The sequence below is a fragment of the Eretmochelys imbricata genome, chromosome 3 (assembly GCF_965152235.1).
Source record: "Eretmochelys imbricata isolate rEreImb1 chromosome 3, rEreImb1.hap1, whole genome shotgun sequence".
NCBI classification, from domain to species: domain Eukaryota; kingdom Metazoa; phylum Chordata; order Testudines; family Cheloniidae; genus Eretmochelys; species Eretmochelys imbricata.
This window is the reverse complement of record NC_135574.1, coordinates 63,141,476-63,153,877: the sequence shown is the minus strand read 5'-3', so window position 1 is coordinate 63,153,877 and position 12,402 is coordinate 63,141,476.

The window sequence follows — 12,402 nt, the reverse complement described above, 5'->3', positions numbered from 1 at the left end:
GTAACAAAATGACTGTACCCTTATTATAGCTTGTCTGATACTTTGAATTACAAATGATACTTACTCACAGCCTGAACACAAAAATAAGAGTTTAGTCAATCTACAACCACAACCAAAAAGGTAGATTTCTCACTCTTATAAAGACCTAATCTGAACCTTACACAATACAAGTTAAGTCTTTCAATTCTGAAGGAAAATATCCCAGATTCATTGCTTTCCTTTCAAACTGAGGGAAGCTCATATATTTATTTTCTGGGACTTGGGGTGAAATCTTGGCTCCATTGAAGTCAACGGAATGTTGCCAAAGACTTCAGTGGGGTGAGGATTTCACCCCAGTGTCTTCAAATATATTGTTCAAAGTGGGACATCAGAAGCAAGACTGTGCAAGTCTGGAGAGCTGCACGGCAGCAGTATAACTATACATTGCTCATGCATGAGAACTAATTAAAGACTCTCTCAATGCATACACAGTAGGGGGGCCAAATTAAGGTTGCACAGGTGATCTATTTTCTGACAACTATTGAATGCTTAACTTTGGAACCTTAATAATATTCTTTTAAGATTGTGTGTGTGTGTGTGTAATTTCCCAGGCTTTTAAAAAAGTCCAGAAGGAACAGAAATTCCATCCTGTGACATTATATTGCAACCCACCCAGGTCAACAGAAGGGCTGAACCCTTGAGATCCATGGCACAGAGATCAGCCACTTGAGCTAATAGCTTAACCAATAGTACTAGTAGGCTGTCATCCTTGATGTAGATCAGCAGTAGATGGGAATGAGCTTGACTGTACCAATAGCTTTCATGATTATTTGCTGACAGCAAAGGAGGGATTAGATTCAGGAATTTTGAGTTCCATTCCAGGTTCTAGAGGGGAGCCTAATCTAGTGCCTTCCCCAACCAAACTTGACCTCTTCCGGCCCATCCCCTTACTCCTGTCTCTTTCCCACCTTTCCTCTCCTAGCCAGTCCCAGTCTCCACTCCTCAGTCTTCCCATCCTAGTTCCAGTCTCATTGACCAGATAGTCCTAGTCACTCCCTCCATGCTCCCAGTCCCAATCTCCCAACTGCACTCCCAGTGCCAGTATTACTGTCATAGAATCATAGAATATCAGGGTTGGAAGAGACCTCAGGAGGTCATCTAGTCTAACCCCCTGCTCAAAGCAGGACCAATCCCCAAACAAACCCTGCCCCCAGTCCCATTTACTTTCCCCACTCATTCTTAGTTCTCCCTTTGTCATGTTGTAATAATTGGACCTACAGATTTAGCCTAATCGTAAACTCCAGCGTGAGAAATACACGAAGCTCATGAGATGTCACGTTGACTTATAGCAAAAAATGTTTTGATACGAAAAGGGGCAAAAGGGAGACAAAAAGACTAAGGCCAAACAACTAGGCCTGCTGATATAATTCAAGGACTCTGTTAAAATCTTGCTTGATCAACAAGAACAGTGAGCGACTGGGACCTAATAGACCACAAGTGATGTGTTGGAAATTAGACCTAACGGGTGGACAATATAAGGAGAGGATGGGCTATTCCACCCATCGCTGCCTTTTCAGCAAAGGGACTCAAAAAGAGACTCAGGAGGGAAAATACAGATGGCTGCTCTGACAGATATTACAACCCCATGCAGTATCTTTGGGAGGCTGTTGTTTTAAATTTATGAATGGCTTATGTATGATTGTGTTCTACTCCATGTGGGAGGGCACAGCTCCTCTAGGAATGAAAAAACAGTTTGGGCGTGGGGAGTTGTTGTTAAGACGAGTCACAGATTAAACAACTCCAAAGAGTTTCCATCCCCTGGAAGGGTTTGGATATACTGGTTCAGGCAGAGTTTTCCAGAGGCTAGGGAAAAAAGAAAGGGCTTTTGATGTAAAATGATGAGCCTGAACCAAACCGTGACCTTCATTGTGATTCAGCAAACAAACATGACTCTCTGTTCAAAGGGAGGCCCCAACCCTGGCTAAAGGGTTGAAAGGGATGTTGGCCTATGTAGGGCAAAGCAGAGGCGGGGCCACGAGGGCCATTTGGCCTGGGCCTCAAGCTCAAAGGGGACCTCAAATTTAGACACTTGTTAATTTTTTGGGATTTGATAAGTTTCACAACTTGTTTTAATGCACATACCTATTGAACCAAAATGTGACACACTCTCTCAGCTTAGAGCTGCAAATTTAAGCAAATAAGAGATGTGATCTGGTAAAAGACATAATTTTTTGTTAACTGATATAGATTTTGTCATATTAAAGAGTTTAAAATATTCATAAATATTAATAAAAATATATCGGTTCTGATGGCACAAGGTTAGATCGTGATGAACATGTCTTCTCAGATCAGCTGATTATATACATAAACCACTACTAGTGGCTGGTGCTGCATCAAGTGCATGTTGAAAGGTACAGAATTGTTACATTTTAGTGTCTTTATAGTTTTATGTCTAGTTGACTAAGAAATTATTATGTGTGAGAATTCCTCCTTATTATCTTCATTTGGCAGCTAAAAGAGGTGACTGATTGGTTGGCTGAGCCCTAGCTTGGTAGCTTGGCCATCATCCTAGGCTTTCATATTCTATAGGCCCAGATTCAAGGTGAAAATCTGTGAGGACAATCTTGTACAGTGAGTTTCGTGAGGACACACATTTGAAATTTTTGGACATTATCCCTCTGTCTGTATCCACGTCTGCGTTTACTATATATGTCATCCCTTTGTCTTCAGCTCAGCCTGTTATATTATACCTTGCATGCTTGCATTTTGATTCAGTGATAAGGATAATAACCTGTCTGACAAAAAGAAAAGAAGTACTTGTGGCACCTTAGAGACTAACCAATTTATTTGAGCATGAGCTTTCATGAGCTACAGCTCACTTCATCAGATGCATACTGTGGAAACTGCAGAAGACATTATATACACAGAGACCATGAAACAATACATCCTCCCACCCCACTCTCCTGCTGGTAATAGCTTATCTAAAGTGATCATCAAGTTGGGCCATTTCTAGCACAAATCCAGGTTTTCTCACCCTCCGCCCCAGAAACCTGGATTTGTGCTGGAAATGGCCCAACTTGATGATCACTTTAGATAAGCTATTACCAGCAGGAGAGTGGGGTGGAAGGAGGTATTGTTTCATGGTCTCTGTGTATATAATGTCTTCTGCAGTTTCCACAGTATGCATCCGATGAAGTGAGCTGTAGCTCATGAAAGCTCATGCTCAGATAAATTGGTTAGTCTCTAAGGTGCCACAAGTACTCCTTTTCTTTTTGCGAATACAGACTAACGTGGCTGTTACTCTGAAACCTGTCTGACAGTTTCATTTTGTATTCTTAATTAGTATTCCTTCATTTTAAGTCTTTTCAGCATTTGTGTACCATTCAGCATTTGTGTACATGTTTACAGTAGAAGATTCCAAGTGTAGTTAAGCTACTTATTTACAGCAGAATATTTCAAGTGTGGATAGGCTACATATTGACCAGATAGATCACTATGAAGAGCAGATTTGAAAGTGGTTCAAAAGAGACGGCAAAAACAACTGAGTGAAGCAGCAGCTAAGAGCTCAAAGCCAATAATTTAATTTCTCAAACTACTGGAAAACACACCTTACTCAACAAACAATGCTACAGATAATGAAAACTCCACAAGTGCAACAGGTGATATTTCAATGCCAATACCTGAACATTGGTGGTGGAGTCTCCTTCCTTAGAAGTTTTTAAGGTCAGGCTTGACAAAGCCCTGGCTGGTATGATTTAATTAGGGATCTGTCCTGCTTTGAGCAGGGGGTTGGATTAGATGACCTCCTGAGATCCCTTCCAACCCCGATATTCTATGATTCTATGAGGACAGTAGGCAAGAAGGAGATGTGCCAAGAGTAACAGGTGCAGCAGAAGATCCTGTGTATGATCAAGAAACTCAACAGCAACAGGAAGATGTAGATCTTACGCAGCAAGAGCAATTCATGAGTACTACAGGTTTGGAATTATTGACAAGAGCAATGCTGCCCAAGTGCAATATTTTCTTCAAATTCGTTGTTTTGAAATTCCGAGTAACATTTCATGAGATGCTGATAATCATGCTTTTCCCCTACTCATCTGTTGACGAAAAAATCTTCCAAAGGTGAGACCTGCACAAGAGACTGGTTATGCTGGAGTATGGAAAAACAATCTCTGTACTGTGCATCCTGCTCATTTTGAACAAAAGTGCTGCAAATGCATCAACAGAGGTTGGAGGAAGTTGAAAGACCGAATACCATCACATGAGAGTTCAGTGTCACACAAAGAAAACTGTTGCGTGGAAATCAGCCAGTAGGGCAGGATCAGCTGAAAGTTCAGTTGAGAATTTACTCTTGACTGAACTCTCTACAGAAATGAACAACTGGAAAAAACTTCTTGAGCGCATCCTGAATGTCATCCTTTTTCTTTCTGAGCGGGAATTGGCTTTTTTTGGTTCCAGTCAATATATTGGTGATCATGAAAATGGAAAATGTCTAGGCATAGTTGAGCTCCTCAGCAAATATGACCCACTTTTATCAAAGCATGTTAAACGTGTTTGAGAATTGCAAGAGAGTCAAAAGCACATGCAAGTCCATTATCTCTCCACACGCATACAAAACTAGTTTATTGAGCTATGTGGGTCATTCATACAAACAACAATTCTTGATGATATTTTAAATGCCAAGTATTTTTCAATCATTGTTGATGCCACTCCAGATTGTTCTCACAAGGAACAGACTACTATGGTTATTCAATATGTTAAGATTGTAGACAGCTCAAAATTTTCAATTGAAGAAAGGTTTATTTTGTTTGATAATTTCATGAGAAAAACTAGAAAAGAAATTGCTGCTCAAGTACTAGCAATTCTAGAAGGTTTTAAGTTAGATTTTCAAGTCTGCATTAGTCAAGCCTATGACAATGGATCTAATATGGCTGGGAAGTACAAAGGTGTACAAGCAGTTCTGCTTGAGTATAATTCAAACTGTATTTTCTCCAATTGTAGAAACCACACACTAAAGCTTGTAGGTGTTGACTGTGCTGAATCATGCAAGGAGGAAATTACTTACTTTGGAACTGTTCAGCAAATGTACGATCTCTTCAGTAGCAGTTCACAAAGGTGGAAAATTCTGAAACAATATCTTCCTGTTTCACTGCATGGAATATCCAAAACTAGACGGCCTGCATGGATTGATGGTGTTCAACCAGTTGCACAGCATTTGAATTCAATGAGAAAGGCTTTAAATGAGCTTGAATGTCTCACTGAATCTCACTGCACAGGATCGAACTGAACTTCAGTCAATTCAGAAGCACATGTCCAAATTTGAATGCGTTCTGATGTCATCTGTGTGGATGAAGTTACTTACAATGATCCACCAAACTAATCTGGTAATTGAAGTATGCAATGCTACACTTGATGTTGAGAGGGATAGCACTGAAACTCTTATCCATGGCATTCAACAGATTCATGAACAATGGGATGCAATCCTGACTGAGTCCAAATTAGTAGCACAGAATATTTGGCATTTCATCTGAGTGCTCTACCAATTGCAATTTACCTACTGAATCCGATGCCGAGCAGCATTATAGGGTCAGTGTCTTTCTTGTCCTCATTGATTCTATTCAATCAGATCTTACACATCAATTTGAGTCACTGCAACTAATTTGTACCCTTTTTGGGTTTCTTTGGCAGTTCAACAGACTGAGTAATGAAGATCTACTTTCTGCAGCTGAACAAGTTCAGCAACAGTACAACAAAGAAATCTCAAAAGATCTCAGTGACAAGGTCATCTTCCTCAAACGAATATATTCCACGAACTTCAAATTGGATTGCAAGCCAAAGGAATTGCTTCAAGAAATACTCAAACTTGGATTCTCTGGGGTGTTTCCTAATATCACAATTGCATTGCATATTTTTGTCAGTTTGCCTGCATCAGTGGCTTCAGGTGAACACACCTTCAACGTGTTGAAGCAGGTAAAGAACTATCACCATTCAGCTGTGGGACAAGAGCGTTTGAATGGGCTCGCCATGCTTAATATCAACTGTGACATTGCACGAAAGCTAGATTTTTTCCTCAATAATAATTAGTCCCTGCTGCAAAGCATGGCAGCACTGGAGCTTTTCTAGAAAAGGTCACCAGAATTTTTTAATAAAGGCAAAACAATGTATTTTCCCCCAGCCCCATTCTCAAAAATGGCTGAACCATTCTGGCTAAAATTTATCCCATTTCTCCCCCTCCCCCCCCCCCCCCAAAAAAAGTCAGTCCAAGGCAGACACCTGGCATTAAAAATTTCAGCCCCAGTGGTTAAATTCTGGCAAAGTTACAAGCAACTGAAAACAGGGTCTCACAATGGGAAATGTCAGACATTCTTACTAACAGGCATTGCTACCAGTCATGCCTACAATACAGAGCGACTGTTCATCCATCACTACAGCGTACCTAGTTCTGAGATGGAACATGGACCACACTCTGTACCAACGATACTACACACTAATTTTTAATGAAAAAAGTGGAGAATCATTTCTCTGTTTGAAATTGCTCTATGGAGTAGTCATAGTTTGGCAGAATGCAAATTCAATTTAGTCCAGGAAATCCATGATCTTGCAAAATGTGGCATGGGATAGTGAAAGCCTGATACTGAGTCAACAGAGAGAGTCAGACCTTTCATGGCTCGTGGTTTGGATCAAACCGCAGTTTTAAATCTCCTCCAGAAAAGAGTAGCAGAATTGATTCAGGACTGACTGACAGGGAAGAGTGCTCCTTCCTCATCCAGTACTTCCTCATGTCAAAGCTGCTAATTTATGTGTCTGGTGTTATTCTTGCATGATTTTGGAAGTAGCTGTTGATCTTCTTTAATCTGTGCAAAAAATAGCCCACTATTTGTATATGATATGTTGAAGTCTGAGTGCTTTGTCTTTATTCTTTCACAATGTACTTGTCTTTATTCTTTCACAGTGTACTCACTCTCTCTCATTTTTATGTTCAGTGTAAAATAAGTTCTTTCAGGCGAAGGAAAGGAATAACAACAAGCACAAAATCATATCTTCATGGGAGAGCACCGTTTATGTCTCTTCTGTACCAAGTCAGCATAAAATAGCTTCTGTCACTGTACACGAAGTTCTTCAAAATGTAAAGGTACAGTGCACAAACTCATATAACGAACTACTTCTTTTAAACACAATGCATAATGAACCTGTATATCTCTATGTTACTAGAGCTCGCTAAGACTATGAGCTCAATAGGATTAAAAAACAGACTGGACATTTATACAGACAATGAGAATATCTGTACTTATATTAGATAGCATAAAAATTCAGCATATTAACTCTCTTACTTCAGGGCATAAGTTAAACACTGACTGAGAGAGTTAGGAAGAAATTTCCAGTATGGGCAGATTATTTCACAATTATCTATCCTTGGCACCTCCCTCTGAAGCATCTGACACTGTTGAGAGTCAGAGACATAATACTAAACTAGGGGGACCACTGGGTGCGCCATTCCAGCAGCCCCTGTGTCTTCACAGTTAATATTTATTTGGGAGACGTCCAAGGAAAGCCCATGAGACTCCAGGAAGTAGTGATAGTGATTCCATCGGTGGCATTCTTCCCTCTGACTCAGTACGTAACCAATTCTCCTATATGGGGTTAGCAAGCCCGGGATGGTTGGAAGAATCATCTTTTAGTCCAGAAGTCCTGATTATTAGTGTGAAAAACATTTGGAACAAAAGCAAAACTACCTGGTTCAGGGATTTTCATGTTTCAATATAAACCATGCAAATAGGCTCATTTCTTTGCATTTAGTTAAAGCAATACCTGTCCCATTTTCCAATGAGAATGTGGAAATGTTTTAAAGCACAACGAGGCCTGGTTTGGGGATGAAAATGTTTTTTTTCTTCATACATGCAACAATGTATATTTTCTCATGGTGCTTTTTTGTTTTGGAGGGTATATAGTATGTCAGTGAAAAAGCTATTTTAATTGAAATCGCAACCAAATCAACATTTAAGAAAAAGTGAAATTTCATGAAACAAAATAGCAAAAAAGTATGAAAAATTTCATGAAGCACTTATTTTTGTACTGCTCTATCTCCTGACCAATAGTGGGCATTAAAGATCCCATGGCACTTCTCCCAGACAAGATGAATTACAAGAAGGATGTGAAAAAATTGGAAAGCGGAGGGCAACAACAATGATTAGCGGACTGGAACACATGACTTATGAGGAGAGGCTGAGGGAACTGGGGTTGTTTAGTCTGCGGAAGAGAAGAATGAGGGGCGATTTGATAGCTGCTTTCAACTACCTGAAAGGGGGTTCCAAAGAGGATGGATCTAGACTGTTCTCAGTGGTACCAGATGATAGAACAAGGAGTAATGGTCTCAAGTTGCAGTGGGAGAAGTTTAGGTTGGATATTAGGAAAAACTTTTTCACTCAGAGGGTGGTGAAGCACTGGAACGTGTTACCTAGGGAGGTGGTGGAATTTCCTTCCTTAGAGGTTTTTAAGGTCAGGCTTGACAAAGCCCTGGCTGGGATGATTTAGTTGGGGATTGGTCCTGCTTTGAGCAGGGGGTTGGACTAGATGACCTCCTGAGGTCCCTTCCAACCCTGATATTCTATGATTCTACGAATATCTTCAGGATTTGCAAACAATAATTATTTACCTGGTGAGTGAGTCATTGTTAACTGGATGTGTTAATGTTGTATTAACTGCGCAAATATTTGAAATAAGGCTCAAGTAAATGTCATTGACGCCTCCAGTCCAAGGGCTAAAATTTGGCATTAAGCCACAGTTCTGAGGTTCACTACTCTAGGGGGAATTCCAGGAGAGCTCTCAGGCATGCAGGGAAGAACACAGCACAGATGCTGCATCACCCTTTAGGGGTGTGCTGTCTGTGCTCCACTCTGCTGGCTGGCATAGTCATGTGCCCATAAGCCCCCTCCTCCTTGCCCAATTTGGGCCAGTGAATACTGCCAGCCTGCAGCAGTCCTTACACTCAGGAGAGCACAAGACTTCAGTTGCAGTCAGTATCTGCTCAAGGTTTACAAGAGGAGGAGGATGGTTTCTGGTACCCACCCCTCCTCTTTGTTACCTCCCCTTTGAGCAGTCATGAGGGGTCAGATAGCCTGAGAGCAGTGTCTAAGTTCTATTTGTTGGTGGCATAAGGCATCTGTTTTAGCATTGGATTGTGGCTTTCTCCATTCTTAGGCACACTGGTTCCCTTTTCCAGGGGTTCTGTGTATGAAGAATGCTGTTTTATGGCCAGACGAAGTATACAAAACAATTCAAAGTGTATCTTAGATGGAAACATTACAGTAAAGGGATTTGTCTTAAACAAAGTTAAAGGTTGCTATACACTATTTCGTGTGCTCTTGGCCACATCTCCCATACTTACAATGTCATACAAGTGGGGAACAGTTATCTATATCTAACAGTTACTTACATCTATCCTACTACTTAGGCCATGTGGGTTGTCATAACCATACAGCTAAGGGTAGCCTAGAATTCCTCCTTACCTGTAAGGGGTTAAGAAGCTCAAATAACCTGGTTGGCACCTGACCAAAAGGACCAATGGGGAAAGAAGATACTTTCAAATCTTCTTGCTGGGGGGGGGACAGAGAGAGGCTTTGTTGGTGTGTTCTCTGGGGAAAGCAGAGAAGCATCAGGTCAAAAACTCCTCTTCCTATAAACCATCTTGTACAAGCCTCAGATATTACAAAAAGAGTAAGTAAATAAGGCAAGGCATGTTAGATTACCTTTTGTTTTCAAGTTGTGAATTTTTCCTTTGCTAGAGGGAGGTTTATCCTGGTTTTTTGTAACTTTAAAGTTTTGCCTAGAGGGGAATCCTCTGTGTTTTGAATCTGATTACTCTGTGAAGTATTTACCATTCTGATTTTACAGAGGTGATTCTTTTACCGTTTTTTTAAATAAAATTCTTCTTTTAAGAACCTGATTGATTTTTCATTGTTCTTAAGATCCAAGGATTTGGGTCTGTGTTCACCTGTACCAATTGGTGAGGATATTATTCTCAAGCCTTCCCCAGGAAAGGGGGTGTAGGGCTTTGGGGAATATTTTGAGGGAATAGGACTCCAACTGGTCCTTTCCCTGGTTCTTTGTCTAAATCACTTGGTGGTGGCAGCATACTGTTCAAGGACAAGGCGGAATTTGTGCCTTGGGAAAGTTTTTAACCTAAGCTGGTAAAAATAAGTTTAGGGGCTCTTTCGTGCGGGTCCCCACATCTGTACTGCAGCGTGAGGAAGGAACCCTGACATGGTGGCAGCGTGGTGGGATTATTTTGAACCAAAAGCACAGTAGGAGTTTAAAAGGACTTTTTTTTGTTCTTTTATCTGAGAGCAATTGGAATTGTTTTTTTTTTCTTTCTGCCTGAGGGCAGGGTAGTTAACCTCCTGCAGAAAAATTCACAAGTTGAAAACAGAAGCTAATCTAAGGTGCCTTGCCTTATTTACTTACTCTTTTTGTAATATCAGAGGCTTGTACAGGATGGCTTATAGGAGAAGGAGTTTTTGACCTGATGCTTCTCTGCTTTCCCCAGAGAACACACCAACAAAGCCTCTCTTCCCCCTCCTCCCACCCCCGCAAGAAGATTTGAAAGTATCTTCTTTCCCCATTGGTCCTTTTGGTCAGGTGCCAACCAGGTTATCTGAGCTTCTTAACCCCTTACAGGAAGGAGGAATTCTAGGCTACCCTTAGCTCTATGGGGGGAGGAATAGCTCAGTAGTTTGAGCATTGGCCTGCTAAACCCAGGGTTGTGAGTTCAGTTGTGAGTTTAGGGATCGGGGGCAAAAATTGGGGATTGGTCCTGCTTCAAGCAGGGGTTTGGACTAGATGACCTCCTGAGGTTCCTTCCAACCCTAACCTTCTATGATTCTATGACATGGGTGAAATAGATATTTTCATACGGTGTAATACAACAACCAGGAGGACTGTGAGAGTTTCTAAGGTGAATCTAGCTATGTGTTGCCAAGTTTCAGTAACGTGTTCTAGCTTAGCTAATAATTTATAGATTGTCTTTATCTGCTCGGCACTGCTAGGGAGAAAAGGATGATCAGCCTGAGCTATGAGTCATTATGAATTGGTCTGGACTAAGCCACTTTAATTTCTCTACCTCTTCTGTGATTTGCAGCAGCTGAAACGCAAGCCAAGAAACATTTCATATCATACTTAAACCAGTGGGTCATTTTTATACAGTAATATTTCCAGAACTTTGTTAGTTACAGTTTGATTAAAATATTCTGTATTGGATTTACACTGACTTTAGCATTCGAACTAGTATGTGATTTTGTTCATAGTTAAGCCTGCCAAAATATGGGGAAGTATCATCAGCATCATCCCCACTTTACAGTTGTGAACTGCGGCACAGAGCAGCTAAGTGATTTGCCCAACGTCACTCAGAAAGTCTGTAGTAGAGCTGGCATTTGAACCCAGGCCTCTAGAGTTCCAGGCCAGTACCTTAATCACAGGACCATCTCTACAACCACAGATAAACTATGTCTATACACACCATGTTCATAACAAGACTGTGCTTGTATTTCTTTTCTGAAATGAGAGAAGTATTTAAAATGCTTTTTGTAAATATTCAAGGAGGGATGTGGTGGGGTATCCCAATTACCCAACCACATCAGACTAGGCACAGGGGCCGAGCTGTGGAAGATCTGGCTCCTTGGACAATTAACTCCAGTGGCTATGCTTTGCTCTGGGGTTTCTTGGGTGGTTACATTGCTGGTGGGCTGCTTTGTCATCCTGGACACACTGTTCCTTTGACTCTTTCTAATTCTGAGGAATTTGTCTGGGGATTTTAAATCCATTTACACAGGGACACATACAGATGCTACTTGGAAATTGTTACTGCTTTAGCACCTACATATTTGTTTCCAGGCAGTACCCTTCATAGTAGGTGACTTGCAGGAAACTAAGGGTTAGAAATATAGTAACAACCTGTCTGAATGGTCATAAAAGGAAAGCTTATAAGTTGGGGGGGGGGGTAAGTAGAAATGAGTTGTTAGCCCAAGAGTGGTGAGAGAAGGAAACCTAGGACTCTATCCAGACCGGTCTTCCATTCAGGGCAGGGGGGATGCCCAGAGGCGTGTCAGGTCCTCCCCGCAAAACATGAATCATAAATGCACACACCACACCTGACTTTAAAGAAGGAAACTTAGTTTTGACTATGGCTAATGACTCTCTTGGCATTACTGCCTCCCATTGTCACCCAACTGTTGAGTCCTAGAGTGATGAGAATGTAAATTATGTGATGTGCCCATTGATCTCATCATGTTTCCACACAGTCCTTGCACAGAATCCCCTTTCTCCCTGCTTTAGGTTTAAATTTCTTGTCCTTGATTTCAGTGCTTAACATTACTCTTCTCCTGCCTACCTAGCCAACCCACTCTCTTAGTACAGTCCCCTCCATGCCTT